Here is a 7,552-nt window from a genome sequence, read left to right as displayed (position 1 = left end):
CAATGATGCAAGGTCCAATTAAATTTTAAAAACTAACAAACACAATCTACATATTGTAGTCTTAGTTCAACGAAAACAAATATATTTGAATGACATTTTTGAAAGTTTAGTGTGCACTAATTATGTCTGATCTTAATAGCCTACCTCCACTCTTCGCCAGTACCCTGTACCCAAAACCACCGCTATTTGAGAAAAAAAAATAATAAAAATTCTCTAATCCTCAGTAAGTGATATTTATTTTTCTAACAATTTCGTATACAATTTGTGGCTAATAATGAAAGGAGGTGGAGTTTTAAGTCTGCATAAGGGCTGCACTTTGCTACACGGGATCGATATATTTAAATTTTACTATAATATACTTACATATAATAGCTGCTATGTATTGTTTTATAACAGTTTCATTCTTGCTTTTATTATTAACAATTACTTTTGTGTCACTGTTGAATTGTGCGTCCACTAAGGACATTTTGGTAAGAGTTATTGACTAGATATTAAATTTAACTAATGATATTATTATTAGCTATTATATTTTCTCCTATAAACAACGGTAATATTAAACCTTATTTCGTTCTTTTTATTGTCACTATTAATATACTTATACTTTAAATATAAACACAAATAGTTAATACCAAATACAATACGTTGATTGAGGTTTGCAAGTTAAAAATATTTTTTGTTAGAGTTCTATAAACGACTGCTATACTGATTAAACCAAATATTACTAAGTAATTCTCAAATCATAAAGATTCTAGGTAGGTATGTTGTTATCTTTATAATCTTAATTATAGTACAATTTAATTAACGTATATGGATTGTTTCTTTTTCGTGTTTCGTGTCAATAGTCTTAGCAATCTATAATTATTATAAGGTCCTACTATTTTTTTTAATAACTTTACTTTTACAAGTATAATAGGTACAGTTCGGTTATGAGGAATACAGCGGCCAACACATTTTGAAAATAGCCGATATACTGGATTATTTGTTAGTTTAACCTAACCTAACCTAAACTAACCCAAACTAACAAATAATCCAGTATATCGGGTATTTTCAAAATGTGTTTTCCGCTGTATTTCTCATAACCGAACTGTACCGTATAATATTTTCTACAAAAATTAACATGAATTGGAAAATTATAGTATTTAATATAAACATTAATTATTATTATACTTACTTACAAAATAATTACAAGATAAAAAGAACTTTTTATATACCACGTTTTTAATTTTCTGTTGAATCATATCGACGTGCCCTAGAAAAACCATGATAAGTCTGAAAATAGCGTTTTAAGTTTTATTAGCTTTTTATAATATCATATTTTTTGTGCATGTCCTGTAAAAATTTCAGGTCTCTAGCATAAAAATTGACAAAGTTAGGTTTTCGACAATGGTGCTCTATATCTACATATCGCATCGACCAAATTTGTGTTCACATAAATATCCGAGGAGTATAGTCATATATCAATAAAAAAAGTGTACTGCGTTTTATTTTACGAGTAAGAAGGTTGTTATACTTGCTATAACAGTCTTTAACGGAGATCCTAATATACGGCATGGTTTATATTGACGTATCACATTAGTTTTGAAAAATATATTGGTTTATCTTCGGAAAATATTGGAATTTGCAGTAGGTAAATGCAGTTTTAGTTAAAAAGCTACTCACTAGTCACTAGTACTAGTGTTTTATTATCAAAATATTATATTATTGAATATAAAACAAACAAAATAGAAAAGAATTATTTTGTACTAATATAGGTAGGTACTTTTACTATACTAGGACACAGTAATAATGTTTAAATATTAATTTTGATTCATCAGCCAATTTCAATCCACCGCAAAATAAAGACCTCCACAAGCTTTTTTCGACTATTTTCGGTTAATTACTCTTCTACTTAGATACCCAAAAAACAATGTTGTAGGTAATGTTTAAGTTTGAAATTGTTATATTATTTGATATTAAACAAATAGCCAATAGAAAACGATATGGATATATCATTATAATAATGCACTGTTTAAATTATTTAGATGAGTAAAAAAAGTATGTAAATTATAAATAAACTTAATTTAAATAAATACCCAGCAGAAAACGACATATTTTAATTAAATATTATTACCTATCACTAGAAAACATTTTTTTTTGCAATTAAAAACGTACCCACTTAAAATATCCCCCGCAGATTGGAGGTTTATATAAACAGGTTTTGTTCTTTCGAGAAATGGATGTCAGCCACTTGCTAAACCTATTAGGTATATTAGTGGCGAAGGGTGGAGGTAGACTATTAAGATCGGCCATAAATAGTGCACACTAAACTTTGTCAGTCATATATATTTATTTCCATTTAACTAAGACTACACTTTACAAATGCTGTTGGTTAGTTTTTAAAATTCAATTAAACCCTGCGAAACCAAACCATAATAGATAATAGTCAAAAAATATTTGTATATCTATAAAATATCTAAAATTATGTCATTAAATCATACATAATTTTGGATATTTTATAGATAGAATAATATTTATTATCTATTATAGTTTGATTTAGGCAGGGCTTAATGAATCTAAAAATATTCAATAACAATATGTGTAATATGTATTTCTAATTCAACGAAAACAAATAAGTATGAATGAAACATTGTGCACAATTTTGTCAGATCGCCCAAAATATACAAAAACTATTGTGATTTGGTTTAGACAGGATTGAATTGATTTTTAAAAACTAATTAATACCATCTGTACATTGTAGTCTCAGTTTAATAAAAACAAATACGCATGACTAATAAAGTTTAATGTGCACTATTTATGTCAGATTATAACAGCCTACCTCCACCCTTCGCCACTGAGGTACATACTCCAAGCACAAATTGAAAAACAATATGTATCTATTTTTAAAACCCATGATTCGAACTCGGAACCCACGATGCTATAGGCCGATGTTTATACCTAAAATCTTATGTTTTAACTTCAAAACATTATTTTATTTTCGGTACAGCATGACACATTTTTATTAAATTAGTCTTGTAGATAGATAATAACAACCATGCAGTATTTTCATGTTTAAATTACAAAATATTTTATTATTTAAAAGAAAGGACTTATCTAGCTAGCAAATACAAGAGAGTTTATTTTATTATTCTTTTAGTAAAATTCTTACTAATTACGGAATAATATTTATGACTTAAGAAAGTGAAAAAAATCATTTTTATTATTACAAATGGTGAGAATTTCCGAAAGGCTTACTAATTGATTTGTACACATTGGGACCAACTTAAGCTCATTGTAAAACTTAAATACGTCCGACGTGTTAATTTTATGTTTGCAATAATATAAAAGGGTATTTATTATTTTTACTTTGTACATTGAATATTTCTCGAAAACGAGCTCTGTGGATTATAAATTATTATTACATGTCGGTCACCTAAAAGAAAAGATTAACCGGGTTTTTTGAAAACTTATTTTATCTATTATTTTCAATAGAATTTTACCGAAAAACGTGTATTATAATAGTCAGTTTATGAATCATTTATTGTTGTCTAGAATCTAGGTAAATAATATGTATGAGATGGGATTAACATGTGGTATCCCCGGTAGGTAAAATATATAACAAAATATCAATTGGTTTTGAAAAATCTAGTACCAACTCTCATATTTACATACCTCGTATTAATTTATTGAATATGATTGTTTTAAAATATGAAAACTAGCAAAAATAGTAATTATTATTTTATCTAAGTTAAATCGGTCGGAGTTATATAATTTTTAGATCGATCAAAATAAGTTAAATAAAGTGATATGAATGACATCGGATATTAAGCGATGTTTTGTTGATAAATAAAAAAAACTCTACGTAATCGATTGGATTAGATAAAGAAATCATTTAAAGAAAATACTACTTGAAAGCCAACCGTTTAGAAAAATGCAGATTCGTACCACGATTATTTAAATTTTAAACTAAATATTACAATGTTGGGGAGGTACATACTTATTTTAACTTTCCAATTATATTAATGCAATCATGACACCTCGTATTAATTAACATAACTGAGTTCAATTAAGACGTACTTATACTGATGTTTCATGATTTATGTTGACAATTAAATATAATCCATCTATGTTTACTAATCGGTAATTAAACTCATATCAACAATAAACATTAGAAAAACACAACGATAGTTAATATGATCACTGGATAAATATTTATAAGCTTATAATTACAATTTTACAAGATCAATTACCTACAGAAAGATATTATGTTGCAAAAATTGAATTGAAAAAAGAGAATAGAAGGTAGGTACCGTAAAACCCCCTAACTTCGCCCGGTTTTTTAACAGAAATTCGTTTTGCCACCAAAATATCCACCAATATGAAGTCTTATAGATCTTATGTAATGCACAATGATAGTGTTTAATTTTATTTATATTGAAGTAATACCCTTTTCATACTAAATAATACAATAAATCACTATTTTTTATATAGACGAAGTTACGGCACGATTCCATAACTTCGCCTAATGTGTTTTAGTAGGTACAATAAAAAAATATTGTCTATGGATACTCACGAAATCTATTAAAAAATAGCCTTAAGCAAATTCAGGTCTTATGCTAGAGACAATTTGACATATTTTAAAGAAATATCTACGTTGGCGAAGATAGGAATCACTTCAATGACTGTTTCATACAACCTACCAATTTACGCTAGGGCTGCCAAAACCCAAAGCATTATAGTATCATTTTTATGTGTTGATTTACATAGTAAATTTTTAATAAAGGAAATATGAGAAAAATTGTTAACTGGTGATTCAAAGTGATGAATAGTTTTTAGTCTAAAAACAATAAAAATAAAAAAAACACATTTATTTCAAGAAAATCGTTTTTTTGTGACAACCCTAAAGCCAGGGGAAGTGTAGGAACAAGTAGTTCAAAAAACATAGCCTGACATTGCATACTCAAATAATTGATGTTTTATTATAAATATCGGAAATCGCACGTTACATTTGGCAAGCAGACTATATCACTATATTATATTAAAAATATGAAGAACCTACCTCTACAAGATTCGTAGAAATCAGCAAAAGTTCAGAGGTATTCCGAAAAAATCTCTTCAAACCGGACTCGAAAAAACGGTACTAACACAAACACGGCGAAAATAATGGCGGTTTGAAAATTGTGTGGTGACAGGACGAATATTATCTTTAAAATCACCTCAGTGACTTAAAGTAGTGCAATAGTAAAAACATGAGTTTTTAGTGTTTAATTGATTTAGGTGAAGTTAGGGACACTTTGCGAAGTTAGGGGGTTTTACGGTACTGAAAAGGTTATCACTTATCACTCTTGTTACATAAGAACTACATAATGTTGTATCAATGTTATTTTAGATAGGTAATTACCTAATCTTGATTATAGAATGTGTATGTAATACAAGCCTAGTATAAATTTTATATGAATTTAACTTCTGCTGAACATTTTAATAATGCGATCTCATTTGATAACAAAAGTGAATTCAGCTGTCTTTAAATAATAATTATTAGGTTATAAATAACACTTTCCTAAGGTTTATTAGTATTCAAATTTTTGAAACTAATAAACCTACTTAAATATATTTTTTCCAACATTTCGATGCTTTGGTAGGTACATTTGTGCCAAATTGTTAGGTATAATATTATATTCCACTAGTTATTTAATATTTTTGTATTGAACAATAATAATAATGTGTGTTCTAAAGTGATATTTACTAATTTAATTCACTCAGTATATCCTTTATGTAAACTATTAACGAACTTACAATGATTTATTTAATGAAATATATTATCTCTCTGGTTTCGATAATTGTACTGAATATTAATTAAATTCAAATTGTTCTAGCGATATACATGACCATTAACATTATATTGTTTTTTTCTATCTATTCTATATTTTTAATGAAAAATTTGTTACGAAGTAGGTATAAAAAATAGATATTTTATTGATGGTGTAGTAAGTAGTGTTATGTACTAATTTCTTCATAACTTCTTTATTATTCCATTATAAACATTTTTCCTGAATGTTTATTATTTCGTAATTTACATATTCTGATTATTTATAAAAATATCAATAATAATTTGCAAAAAAACATAAAAAGTCATACTTAAATACATTTAAATTATAAAAACTCCGTATAACAATATTTATATATCAATATGTCCCTATATCCCTTGTTAAGATTTTATAGACACGCTGTACTATTTTGAGTTAAATATTGCGCAATGTAAATTTTTCCGTAAAAGAGCGTTATAACTATAGTTGTAATTAATAAAATCGTATAGAGTAAGAAAAATGCGACGTAAAATAAGGTTTCGATCTCAGAATATGAATGTGTTATGCGGAGTCAGTAATCTATTTCGTCCGCGCAAAAGCATGTTGAATCGAGTCGAAATATAAAGTGCGTAATATTATTCCAAATAAAAACGATTTTTGGACATTATCTCAGCTGTTAATTAATTAATCACCATTAAATTTTGATAGGAATATAGACCATAAAATGGTCTATCTGATTTACTTAAATAAGATAAGAAAAAACTTACTCATTTTATATGATGAATTTAATAGCGTAAATATTTTAGTTTTTTCGCTCTCCTGAACATTTATGATTTTAGAATTATCATGGTTTTTCCTGGGGCCGTCGATATAAACTTGACAATTCTATATATTAATAATTTAGGACAGATAAGGCAATTGTCAACAAATCATTTTTGTGCTATTTTGCAACAAACAAGCAAATTTAAAATTTTAAGTTAAAACTAAAATTCCAGTATCCTATTACTGAAATTTTATTCATGCAAGATTTATACTGGATAAACAACCACCGGACAAACAAGAATACGAGCTAAGAAAAACGTGGTAAAAATGCATGCAGTTAATGCACTAGCGGTATTTTGTGTCCTTCGCACACAGTAAAATACATTTTACTGTGTGCGATGATAATATTATGTGAGAAATCCTCCGAGAGATGGGGGTTCCGGCACTAAGGATTGCAATACCGGTATTTCAAAACCGTTATCCCAGTATTTTTCGATACCGAAATACCTGTTTTAAAAATCTGACAATACCAAATATATTCGATAATAAAATGTATTAATTATTAACATAAAAGGCTTAATAGTACTGTAATTTTTTTGTTAGGTTACGCGATGTCTGGTTTACTTCCGTTTACGTACACATCTTATAAAATATATACATATATTTTAAAAAAAATTTACATATTATATTATATTGGTAGATACTTCTGTTTTTTCCAGTTATTTTACGAATACGGGTATTAATACCGGTATTCAAGAGGAAATACCGAAATACCGGTATTGGTATTTTCATTTTGTCATTCAGAGGGGTAAACTTTGCCAAACACTTATAATATGTTGTCACCTCCGAAAGGGGGGGGGGGGGTGATGGATGAGTGCTCTGGACCCCCCTGATGATGATGTAATGTCAGTCACGGTGGTATCGTCTGCTTCTTCTTTCGGGGACATGTTTATGTTGATTGACAACGCGGAAGTACAGGCGAAAACAGGACGTTTATTGTTCGGAAT

Source organism: Rhyacophila brunnea, unplaced genomic scaffold (genome assembly GCF_057557595.1).
Source record: "Rhyacophila brunnea isolate RB1 unplaced genomic scaffold, BYU_Rbru_1.0 scaffold_12, whole genome shotgun sequence".
NCBI lineage: Eukaryota > Metazoa > Arthropoda > Insecta > Trichoptera > Rhyacophilidae > Rhyacophila > Rhyacophila brunnea.
This window is presented reverse-complemented; position numbering follows the sequence as displayed.